This window comes from Nelumbo lutea, chromosome 1 (assembly GCF_056320005.1).
Source record: "Nelumbo lutea isolate HS-2025 chromosome 1, American lotus-T2T, whole genome shotgun sequence".
Taxonomy (NCBI): domain Eukaryota; kingdom Viridiplantae; phylum Streptophyta; class Magnoliopsida; order Proteales; family Nelumbonaceae; genus Nelumbo; species Nelumbo lutea.
Window position 1 is genome coordinate 139,323,350 of NC_142684.1, and position 13,282 is coordinate 139,336,631.

General features: G+C 43.4%; 1 protein-coding gene and 1 pseudogene across 2 annotated transcripts in view; both read left to right on the forward strand.

Annotated features, from left to right (window-relative positions):
- The window catches only part of LOC148877910 (myosin-3-like), a 105,321-nt gene that overhangs the window by 20,909 nt on the left and 71,130 nt on the right, over positions 1-13,282 (forward strand). The gene's annotated exons all lie outside the window — the stretch shown is intronic.
- LOC148877911 (granule-bound starch synthase 2, chloroplastic/amyloplastic pseudogene) lies at positions 2,118-3,776 on the forward strand (annotated as a pseudogene).

Sequence of the window (13,282 nt, forward strand, 5' to 3'; positions counted from 1 at the left end):
TTCTTGCATCCACTTCTCGTAGGATGGATCATCTTCCGGGGGAGCCTTCTTACTCTCGGAAATGAACCCCCACTTTCCTCTACTACATACATGAATCTTTACTGATTGTGACCATGCCAGATAATTAGTTCCATCTAGTTTAACTGTGGTCACAGTCAATAAGGAATCACTTGGAGTCCTCTGAACCAGTCCATATTCAGCACCACTTTTGTTTTCAAACTTTGAGGAGTACATCATGTAAACACTCCAAATATGATTTCAGATGACTTCTACAAGTATACTGAATAAGGACAAGGAATAACAGAGTTCAGCCGACCACAAGAAGGCAACACACTGAGTTCAGCCGACCACAAGAAGGCAACACACTGAGTTCAGCCTTCAAGAAGTAAACAGAAACTTCTAGGCACTCAGCCGAAGTGCCTTTTCAAGTCTGGACTTTAAGGTAAATACCACTTGGTATTGCTGAAATAGCCCTTTTTACAAACACAGTGTGGGCAATAGAGACAACCCCATTGTCAAAAAGAAAAAACAAGCCTCAAGAACAGTTCGTACAACCCCCCCCAAAACAGCCAAGTATAAGTAACAATCCACAACCTTGTTACAAGGATGTTTCGGCAGTTTTAATAGTCCAAGAAGGAGTGAAAAACAACCCAGAAATTTTTGGGTTAAACCAGATTCAATGGCAGCCGAAGGTAGTACAGAACAACCAGAGTTTTCGGACACTTCAACAGTTCAAACACATTCAAAAGCAATACAGAACAACCAGAAGAAAACTGAACCCAGAAATCTAAGCACAACTTACAGTTTCGAGCTTCAAACCAGAACCGAGCTGTTCCCCTTCCCCTTTTTTCTTTTCTCTGATTCTTCCTGGCCACCGAACCACTTCTCCAAGAGATTTGAGTCTTGGACACTTCCAATGACCTCCAAGAACCAGGCAACACGAGTTAAGCTTCCAGCCCTAGGATATTGAAGTTCAGGTATGCTCTGATACCATGAAGAAAACTGAAGAGAGGAGAGCTGAGAGTTCGGCAATGAGGGTTTGAGAAAAGAGTTTCGAACTTATCCTCTCTCAGCACCCTAACACTATTTTATTTAGATATATTTGAATAATTACAAGGAGGCCCTTAGTTAGGCAAGAATTTACAAAGAACTTAATATTGACAGGATGGGCCCAGAATAAGGTCCATTACAGAAAAGAAACATAAAAGAACAAGAAAGAACAAACAACCTATGGGCCATTCGGTCCATCTTCTCTACAGAGTTGATGTTATGGCACACCAACCGGTAGCGCATTACGGCGCAGTCATGGGTAGTGGCATGCACAGCAGGCCGCATAGCAGCAGGCACCGCCCCGCGGCGCCGCACAGCAGCACGCGCCGCTCGACAGCGCGTAGCACGCACCGCCTGGCAACACGCAACACGCATCGCCCGGTAGTATGCAACACGTACCGCCTGGCAGCATGCAGCACGTACCGCCCGACAGTGCGCTGCACTCACCGCCTGGTCGCACGCAGCACGCACCGCCCGACAGCGCGCAGCACTAGGCAGCAGCATGCACCACACGGCAGTAGCATGCACCTCACGGTAGCAACACGCACCGCATGACAGCAGCACCGTGAGACGCACGCACCGCCTAGGGCGGGGCCCACATGACAACTCATCAGAGTGGGCCCACACTTATCTTACCACATCAGCTCTGCCCGCCAACTTGCCGCTAGCTACACCATTCCTTATCCCTTATCTTATCTTATCCTTATCTTTATCTTATCTTAAGTAAGAGTTGTGTTACCATTAGGAGTAGGTAATTAGGAGTTTGAGTTTAATTAGGAATTTCCATCTGTATCTCCTATTTAAGGAGCTACGAATTGAAATAAAGGCATTCAGTTTTCCAGTCAAGAAAAGAGTGAGGAGAGTTCGGGTGGTCTCTTGGACAAATCACCCCAAGGAAGAGTTCGGGTGGTCTCTTGGACAAATCACCCATTCAGTTTCCGCAATAGGGTCTTTACGCAAGGGAAGGCGCAAGGGAAAGCAGGGCTTCCTCACTGGGACCGAACCGTGACGAGATCCTACGCGTGGGACCATAACATTTGGTATCGGAGCCAAGCGTTACGGGCGATATGGAGCAGCTATCATCCAAGGTCAACGAGCTGGAACATAGGCTAGCAGAAACCAGCATGGAGGTTCGTGAAGTCAAGGAAGATGTCCGGGAGCTGCGACGCCGCCTGGAAGCATTCCTCTCCAACAAAGAAAGGAGTTCTGAGGGAATCACCAACACAAACAGTCGCCGTTGGAACTGGGCAAAGGCATCCAGCGAACAACAGATCGCTGCCCCTACAGTCGCAGTTATTACCAAGGATCAACGCATGGAGGATGAGATTGTAAAGTCTCCTCCTTTGGCCGGGGACAATGTCACGAACATTATATTGGTACCTACAGAATGCGCTCCTTTGTCGAAGACAGGTGGACTTGGCGATGTTGCTAGTGCTTTACCGAAGGCGTTGGCTCGGTGTGAACATAGAGTTATGATTGTGGCACCATGGTATGATAACTATGCAGAAGCCCAAGAAACAGGAGTGCGTTAAAGATATAAGGTGGATGGGTAGGATATGGAGGTAACTTTCTTTCAAGCTTATATCGATGGCATAGATTTTGTGTTCAGGGACAGCGCTATGTTTCGCAACATTGAGAAAAATATATATGGGGGAGATAGAGGGGATGTTTTAAAATGCATGGTTCGCTTCTGTAAGGATGCTCTTAAGGTTCTCTTCTGTAAGTATGCTCGGTGCGTTCCTGTGATCCACAACATAGCACACCGGGGTCGTGGTCCAGTACGCGATTTCTGTTATGTGGATCTTCCACAAAACTACTTCAAACTATATGACCCAGGAGGTGGGGAACACTTCAATGTCCTTACAGCTGGCCTGAGAGCAGCAGATCGTGTAGTCACTGTAAGCCATGGTTATGCCTGGGAGCTAGAAACTAAAGAAGGTGGCTAGGGTCTGCATTAAATAATAAATGAGTTTGATTGGAAGCTGAAGGGCATCGTGAATGTGATTGATGCAAACGAAGGGAACCCACAGTTAGATGCTTACCTGGCATTGGATGGCTGCACCAATTACACTGCGGAGACTCTTCAGACTGGCAAGCCTCAATGCAAAGCAGCTCTACAAAGGGAGCTTGGTCTTCCTCTTCGGGAGAATGTTCCTCTGATTGGGTTGATTGGCAGGCTTGACCATCAGAAAGGTGTTGATCTCGTTGCTGAGTCCATTCCTTGGAGGGTGGACCAGGATGTGCAACTAGTCATGTTGGGCACTAGGAGACCTGACCGGGAACAGCTTCTCAAACATCTTGAGAGTCAACACCATGACAAAATCAGGGGTTGGGTTGGCTCCTCTGTGCAAATGGCCCATCGAATAACTGTAGGTGCAGAGATCCTACTCATGCCTTCTTGATTTAAGCCATGTGGACTGAACCAGCTTTATGCACTGAGCTACGGGGCAATCCCTGTTGTTCATGCTGTTGGTGAACTGAGAGATAGTGTGCAGCCGTTTGATCCATTGGTGGAGTTCCAAGCCACGTATCCGGAATTCTCGTGGTCTAGGAGGGGTGTGATGTTATGGACACACCAAACGGCAGCGCACTACGGCGCAGTCATGGGCAGTGGCACACACAGCAGGCTGCACAGCAGTAGGCACTGCCCGGCGGCGCCGCACAGCAGCACGCGCCGCCCGACAGTGCCTGGCAGCACGCAGCACTCATCGCTTGGTAGCATGTAGCACGTACCGCCTGACAGCGTGCTGCACGCACCGCTTGGCAGCACGCAGCACACACCGCCCAGCAGCGCGCAACACGTACCGCCCGACGGCGCGCTGCACACACCGCAAGGCCGCACGCAGCACGCACTGCCTGGCAGTGCGCAACACGCACCACACGACAGCAGCACGCACCTCATGACAGTAGCACGCACCGCACTGCAGCAGCACCGCGAGACGCACGCGCCTCCTAGGGCGGGGCCCACATGATAGCTCAACAGGGTGGGCCCACACTTATCTTACCATATCAGCTCTGCCCGCCAACTCGCTGCCAGCTACACCATTCCTTATCCCTTATCTTATCTTATCCTTATCTTTATCTTATCTTAAGTAAGGGTTGTGTTACCATTAGGTGTAGGTAATTAGGAGTTTGAGTTTAATTAGGAATTTCCATCTGTAATCTCCTATTTAAGGAGCTACGAATTGAAATAAATGCATTCAGTTTTCCAGTCAAGAAAAGAGTGAGGAGAGTTCGGGTGGTCTCTTGGACAAATCACCCCAAGGGAGAGTTCGGGTGGTCTCTTGGACAAATCACCCATTTAGTTTCCGCAATAGGGTCTGCACGCAAGGGAAGGCACAGGGGAAAGCAGGGCTTCCTCACTGGGACCGACCCGTGATGAGATCCTATGCGTGGAACCATAAAAAACAAGAAAGAATAAACAACCTATGGGCCATTCGGTCCATCTTCTCTACAGAGTTGATGTGGATGGCATAAGCAATTTGAAGCTCCTTTTCAGCAACTCCTTCAAAATGAAGGATCTTGGGCTTGTCGCATATTTTCTTGGGCTTGAAATTCAGCCATATCCTCAAGGTTATTTTGTTAATCAACAGAAATATGCCTCTGATTTGGTGACACTTGCTCGCTTGACTGATTCTAAACAAGTGGATACACCTCTGGAGCTTAAGCGTAAGCTAAGCAAGGATGAGGGTGAGCTTCTCCCTGATGCTACTTTATATTGGCAGCTTGTAGGTAGTCTTATCTACCTAACTATGACTAGATCGGACATTTCCTATGCGGTCCAGCTTGTGAGCCAGTTTGTATATGCTCCATGTCAGCCCCACTTCTCTACGGTTTTCCGAATCATTTGTTATGTCAAGGGCACTCTATCTCATGGTTTGTTTTTCTCATCTTCATCCTCCACCCAGCTTCGAGCTTATGCAGATGCAGATTGGGCAGGTTGTCTTGACACTCATCATTGCACTACTGGCTGGTGTATTTTTCTTGGTGATTCTTTTGTTTCTTGGAAATGCATGAAACAACAAACCGTTTCCAAGTTATCTACAAAAGCAGAGTATAGAGTAATGCCCTTAGTATGTAGTGAAATAGTCTGGCTCAAAGCTCTACTTCATGACTTGGAAATTAATCACTCATCTGCCATCCCCTTGTTTGTTGACAACATCAATGCGATCAAGATTGCATCCAACTCGGTATTTCATGAGCGCACTAAACATATTGAGGTGGATTGCCACTTCATTCGTGATTGTAGAGAAGATGGGCCAAATAGCCCATAGACCATTTGTCTTATTTTATTTCTTTATGTTCTTTGCTGTAATGGTTCTCAACTTGGGCCTTTTCTCTTACGTTTTTTTTTAGTTATCAGCCCAACTAAGGGCCTCTCCGTAAATTACTAAAATTAAGTTAATGAAATAGGATTAGGGGTGTAAGAGGAGATTATGTTCAAAATCTCTCTCTAAACCCTTATTGCCGTCACCTTCTTTTCTCTCTTCTTGAAACCTGATCTCTGCTATTCTCAATCAATTTTCTGCAACTTTTTGAACAGTCTTTTCATTTCAAAAGGCTGTTTTTCTTGTTGGTATCAGAGCGGGTTCTTCTTCTTCTCTTTTTTCAGCCCAGTTGTTAGTGGTTTCTGGAGAGGAGACTATCTTTGTCGTCCTCTTGACAGTTTCAAGTGTATTGCCTGAAACCCTAATTAACTTTTTTCAATACTTCTTGTTCTTCATCTTGAAGATCGATTCAAGTTGCTTGGTGTTTTGTGAAGTCTACAAGGTGTGGCTGAGTTTTCTCTATTTCTCCTGGGTTCTAAGTGTGATGTAGTTAATTGGTACAGCTGCATAGAGGTTGATTCACAACACAGTATTTTTTCTGTCTTTATTGATTGTTATTTGAAGTTATTGGAGGTTATTGTAGAGAAGATGGGCTGAATGGCCCATAGGCTGTTTATTCTTTTATTCTTTCTTACTGTTTATGTTCTTGTTTGTAATGGGCCTTACTCTGGGCCCATCCTTTCTATGTTATGTTCTGTGTAAATTCTTGCCCAACTAAGGGCCTCCTTGTAATTATTCAACGTTTATCTTAATAAAATGGTGTTAGGGTGTTAGAGAGAGAGTAATGTTCGAAACTCTCATTCTCTACACCCTCATTGCCGAACTCTCAAGGTCTATTTTCTTCAAGGTATCAGAGCAGGCCTGAACTTCAGTATTTTAGGGCTGGAAGTTTCAGCTCGTGTTTCCTGATTCTTGGAGGTCATTGGAAGTTGCCCAAGACTCAAATTTCTTGGAGAAGTGATTTGGTGGCCAGGAAACAACTCGGTTCCTGATTTGAAGCTTAAATATTGTAAGTTGTGCTCAGACTTCTGGGATATTTTTTCTTGTTTTGCACTGTTAATCTCCGAAGTTCCTTTGGAAACAGTACAGATATTCAGCTATCCTCTGATCAGGTTTAATCCAGATTTTTTTGGGTTGTTTTCATTTCTTTTCTGGACTCTCAAGTAACTGAAATACCTCTGAAATCAGTATAGCTGTTTATTGTCCTTTTCGGATTGTTTTTGGGCCCCTGTACAGATTGTTCTTTGGGGCTGTTTTCATCTTTGACAGTGTGGTCTTCTATACTGCCCACTCTGTGTTTATAAAAAGGTCTCTTCGACAGTAGGGACTGTTCTCTTCCCTTGTGGGGTACTGTTTGGAAAGTACCTAAATTTTTTGTTTAAGAAAGGGAGCTTGGATTGGGTGCACTGTGTTTGGTAGTTTTCTGATTTATTCTTGAAGGCTGAACTAAGTTTGTTGGTGTCTTGTGCTGTCAACAAGGTGCTGCCTTTGTTTTTGGGGCTCTCTCAGATTAGGTGTGACTCAGCTTTGTGTATTGCTACTTGAGACTGGTTTAATACAACCCTTGTTCATCCTCATTCGGTGTTGTTTTGGTTGAAGTTTGCTGAAATCTTATTTGAAGTGGTTAAAAGGATGGACTCATTAGAGATTGAAAACAAGAATGTGGCTGAATTCGGACGGGTTCTGGGAGCTCCTGTTGACTCTTTATTGACTGTGACCACAGTCAAGCTAGATGGAACTAATTATCTAGTGTGGTCACAATCAGTAAAGATTTATATATGTAGTAGAGGAAAGTGGGGGTTTATCTCCGGGAGCAAGAAGGCTCCCCCAGAAGATGATCCATCTCATGAGAAGTGGATCCAAGAGAACTACACTGTTATCGGGTGGCTTGTGTACTCAATGCAGCCATAGATCATCCAACACTATCTATGGATGAATTCAGCAAAAGAAATCTAGGATAGTGTTGCTGAAACCTATTCCCAAAAACTAAATGTGGCTAGAGCCTACAAGTTGAGAAGTGATGTGAAGAATGTGAGATAGGGGGAGAAACCATTATCTGTATACTTCTCAACCTTGAAGTCTTTGTGGCAAGAAATAGACTTGATAGAAGCTGTAACCTAGGACACCACTAATGATACAGAGACCTACAGGAAACTAGTTGAAAGAAACAGGGTGTTTGAGTTCTTAACCGGACTAAACCCAGAATATGATATCACAAAGCAAAATATTCTATCCAAGGAGAGTGTCACATTGTCACAAGCTTATGCATTGGTGAGCAATGAAGAGAGCAGGGGGGCTGTCCAGGTTCAAGGGGCTGGTTTTAGTGATCACTTTGCAAATATGGGGATTAAATCCAAAAGGGTTGCTGGGACTTCTAGTGGCTCTGGAAAGAAAGAAGTGGTATGTGAGTACTGCAAGAAGCTGAAGCACACCAAAGATAAGTGCTGGACGTTACATCCTGATCTTGTTCCAATTCGGTTTCAGAAAAAACATGATGGTAAAGGGATAGGGAGTGCAAATGTGGCTGCTGGGCCAGATAGTGATAAGTACTATACTGAAGAAATGTCTGCGTGTGCATAGTTGGAAACCATGAAAGCAAAATATGAAAAGTTTGGAAAGATGATCAGTCATCTAGAGGATGTGACTTCTTCCAACCCTTCAAGAAATTCAGCTCCTTCTACGTTTGCTCATTCAGGTACAAGGGCCTTTGCCAATCATGCAACCACTTCAGGTAATCTTAAGATCCCTTGGATTATTGACTCAGGTACTTCTGATCATATGACCAACCTCTCTACCCTGTTTGTTTCATATGACTTGCTTCCTGGACGTGATAAAATTACTTTAGCCGATGGTTCACTTGTCCTTATTTCTGGCAAGGGAACCATCAAGGCTACAAATTCCTTGTTCTTACCCCTACACTTCATGTACTTAGACTAAATACAAATTTGTTGTTTGTAAGTAGTCTAACCAAGTCACTCAACTGTTGTGTAACCTTCTTTCCTTCCTATTGTGTTTTTCAGGATTTGGAGTCTCGGAAGGTGATTGGGAGTGACCATGAGGCGAACGGAATATACCTGCTTGATACTCCGGGACAATGCATTGATCATCCTGGGAATGTTGCTCTTGGATCTGTTTCTTCTGAGTCTATCAGTCGGATTATGTTGTGTCATCGTCGTTTGGGTAATTAGTTTGTCCAATCTTCATTGTGAGTCTTGTGAGTTATCAAAACATTGTAGAAACAATTTCCCATTGAGTAATAAAAGATCTTATTTTCCTTTTAATATTGTGCATTCTGATGTGTGAGGGCCTTACCACTTACCCTCCATAGGTGGCTACAAATATTTTATCTTGTTTATTGATGACTTTTCTCGTTTCACTTGGATATTCTTGAGAAATCCCGTGATGAAGTTCCAAGACTTGTAAGACAATTCCGTGAATTTGTTCTAACCCAATTCGATACCAGGATTAAAATCTTCAGATCTGACAATGCAAAAGAATACTTTGAGAAGAACCTATCCTGCTATCTCTCTGACATGGGGGTTATTCATCAAAGCTCTTGTGCTAGGACCCCAGAGCAGGATGGAGTTGCTGAGAGGAAAAATAGGCATATTGTTGAAGTTGTAAGAAGTATCTTATTTGCCTCACATGTTCCTACAAGGTTTTGGGGTGATGTTGTCTTCACTGCGACCTACATTATAAACCGTATGCCATCCAGGGTTTTAGGGTTTAAGTCTCCTTTCAATCTCCTTCATCCGGACAAGGACCTTTTTCCTATTCCTCTTCGTGTCTTTGGCTGCACCCGTTATGTATATGTTCCAAGTGTCCAAAGGCATAAATTTGAACCAAAAGCCCACAAGTGTATCTTCCTTGGCTATTCCCCCACATAGAAGGGTTACTATTGTTTTGATCCAAAGACTGGCACTCAGTATGTCTCAATGGATGTCACCTTTAATGAGTTTTCTCCCTTTTATGGTTCATCTCGGGAAGGACATTGTCCACAAGGGGAGGATTTGTCACAGGCGTTTGCCCTTCCTCTTCCTGTTCCAGTTGAGTCTTTTGACAAGTCTGTCCCAGTGTTCTTCCTCTTTTACCTCCTCGTCCTATCCTCAATCCCAAGGTGTATCAAAGGCAAAGGTCTAGAAATGAGTAGGTTACTTCTCCCACAACACATGAGCCTTATACACTTCCAGTCACAGATGAGACAACAGGTACTGTTTCAGCACCCTTGGAGTCATCCTTCCCTGACCTTGATATTCCCATTGCTGTTAGGAAAGGAAAACGGAAGTGCACTGCTCACTACATTTCCAAGCACCTTTCTTATAGGTTGCTTTCTCCTTCCTACTTTGCCTATCTATCTTCTGTTGCTTCTGACCCTATTCCCAGGTCTGTGTCAGAAGCTCTTAATATTCTAGAATGGAGGGATGCTATGAGGTCTGAAATTGATTCCCTACACAAGAATGACACATGGGAAGTGGTTGATTTGCCTGAAGGGAAGGATCCAGTCGGTTGCAAGTGGGTCTTTACTATCAAATATCGAGCTGATGGCACCATTGAAAGGTACAAGGCTAGGCTGGTTGCAAAAGGCTATACACAGACATATGGGATTGATTATTTGGAATCCTTTGCACCTATTGCCAAGATGACATCTGTGAGGGTTCTTCTATCTTTAGCTGCTCACTTTGACTGGCCCCTTTATCAATTGGATGTGAAGAATGCTTTTCTGAAAGGTGAATTACATGAGGAGGTTTATATGTCTCTTCCTCTAGGGATGTATGGAACCGATATGCAAGGAAATGTATGTAGACTGAAGAAATCACTTTATGGACTAAAACAGTCCCCTAGAGCATGGTTTGAGAGATTTAGAACAACACTTGTTAACTTTGGTTATGTATAGACACAGTCTGATCATACTCTTTTTGTGAAGAGGAGTGGACCTCTGACAGTATACCTCGTTGTGTATGTAGATGACATTGTAGTGATTGGTATGATGTTTCAGGAATTCATGATCTCAAATCTTTCCTCCATACAGAGTTTGAGATTAAAGATTTGGGGGAACTGAGATACTTCCTTGGCATAGAAGTTGCTCGATCCAAGGATGGGATTCTTATCTTCCAAAGGAAGTATGTTCTTGACTTGCTCTTTGAAACTGGGAAGATGGGTGCTAGACCAGTTGCTACTCCTATTGCTACTCCTATTGTTTCTTGGAAAGCAAGAAACAATTGGTTGTTGCTCAATCTTCAGCTGAAGTAGAATACAGGGCCATGGCACATGGAGTCTCTGAACTTTTATGGCTAAAATCATTGATGGAGGAACTAGGGGTTGAACATGACAAGCCAATGATGTTGTACTGTGATAATCAGGCTGCCATCAACATTGCTCACAACCCAGTGCAACATGATAGAACTAAGCATATTGAAGTTGATTGACACTTCATTAGAGAAAGGGTCTCTTCGGGTGAAGTATGTTGGCATGATTGACATCTATGGTCAGCTTGAGGGGGAGTGTAGAGAAGATGGGCTGAATGGCCCATAGGCTGTTTATTCTTTTATTCTTTCTTACTGTTTATGTTATTGTCTGTAATGGGCCTTACTCTAGGCCCATTCTTTCTATGTTATGTTCTGTGTAAATTCTTGCCCAACTAAGGGCCTCCTTGTAATTATTCAAAGTTTATCTTAATAAAATGGTGTTAGGGTGTTAGAGAGAGAGTAGCGTTCGAAACTCTCATTCTCTACACCCTCATTTCCAAACTCTCAAGGTCTATATTCTTTAGTTATTTTTTATGTGTTTTAAGAAGATGGACCCTTCAAAAGTTGAAAACAAGCATGTTGTTGAATCCAAACAGGTTCTGGGAGCCTCTGTTGACTCTTTACTGGCTGTGACCATAGTCAAGCTAGATGAAACTAATTATCTGGCATGGTCACAATTAGTAAAAAATTCATATCTGCAGTAGAGGCTAATGGGGTTATATCTCCGGGAGCAAGAAGGCTCCCTCGGAAGATGATCCATCTTATGAAAAATGGATGCAAGAAAATTATATTGTAATTAGTTGGTTAGTGAACTCAATGCAACTTCAAATTAGTCAACACTATTTGTGGATGAATTCAACAAAGGAAATATGGGATAGTGTTGCTGAAACTTATTCCGAGAAATTAAATGTAGCCAGAGCATACAAGCTAAGGAATGATGTGAAAAATTTAAGACGGGGGGAGAAACCTTTGGCTGTTTATTTCTCAATACTAAAATCTCTATGGCAAGAAATTGATTTGATGGAAACTGTAGCCTAGGAAGGCACTAATGATGGTGAAACCTATAGGAAACTTGTTCAGAGAAACAGGGTATTTGAGTTTTTGACAGGGTTGAATCCTGAATATGACATCACAAAGAAGAATATCTTATCCAAGTATAGTGTTTCATTGTCTCAAGCCTATGCCTTGGTAAGTAGTGAAGAAAGTAGGAGACTAGTCCAGGTTCAAGGGGCTTAAATGATCACTTTGCTAATATGGGGGTGAAATCTAAGGGAATTACAGGAAATCCAGTTGGATCAGGGAAGAAAGAAATCATTTGTGAGTACTGTAAGAAACCAAAACACACAAAAGTCAAGTGTTGGAAATTGCATCTAGAGCTTCTTCTCCTTCATTTTCAAAAGAAATCTGATCATACCCTCTTTGTGAAGAGGAGAGGATCTAAGGCACTATATTTGATTGTGTATGTTGATGATATAGTTGTGACTGGTAGTGATGTATCAGGGATTAATGATCTTAAAATCTTTCTTTTAACAGGTGTATTATATGTATTGTACACAGACTTAGTACCCGTAGGGGTATTTTCGTAATTCTGTAGACATATTGTTATGTACGGCTAGAACAATATAAATAGAAAGCTTCACTCGACTGAAGCTAAGTTTTGTTGAGGCCTTAACTCAGTTGCCTCTTATTCTTCTTCCTCTTCTCCTTCTTCTTCTTGGTCTCCTGCTCAACATTGTATCAGAGCAGGTTCGTCCAGGCCTAGAAAATAACTAGCTGAGGTCTCTCTCCTCTGCTGCGAAGGAGATATAGTACTGATGCTTGAAGACAAGGAAGAGGAAGTGTTTCTAGTGCTGCGGTTAGTCTCCACTGTCGAGTAGGGCTCTACTACAAGTATGCTGACTGTTCAACTTTCTAGCACAAAAAAAGGGTTTGACTACATGTTTTTTTGCTGGTAACTGGGTTGCTTCGGCCAAGAGGACTGTAGAAATCCATCCCAGATGTTCGAAGGAAGGCTTTGACCTGAAGGGAAGTTCGAGTTCATGACTGTATTGCCTATTGCTGGTACTGATTTTTTTTCCCTTGTTTATGGCTTCTTGCACGACTGTTAATGTTCCAGAATATAAGTAGGGACTGTTCCCCTTCCTTCGATTGTATGTTGCCCTAGTCTGAACTCTAAGGGGCTGTTGATGAACCCTAGAACTTGAGTGACTGTTCGGCTGCCCTTGGAAAGTGGATATCATCCGATTAGGTGAGGTGAATCACCACTTGTATTGCTGCTCCTACTGTGTTTTTTTTTGGGGCTGAGAAGCTATATCAAAGTTGTGAACTATAGGTCTTTCGGACTTGGTTACACTGCATGTGCAGTTCGTATATTGTTCTGTGGACTCCTACACAGTGTAGGTGATAAACCCTAGTACTGCAGTTGCAGTGTTTGTGCTTGGTTCTCTGTGGGGCCGAAAATCAGCAAGTGTCTAGTTGTGGACTGTTGCAGCTCTGTAAGACTGTGCTTTGGTTTTGTGTATTTCTGAACTGAGAATCATGAGTAGTGAAGATCCAACTACATCCGGAATCTCCACAATGCTGAATGGAATGAGTGGGAACAGTGATCTATCCTTCCCTATGGCTGTTGTTCCTCTTGACGGGTTAAACTACCTAGAG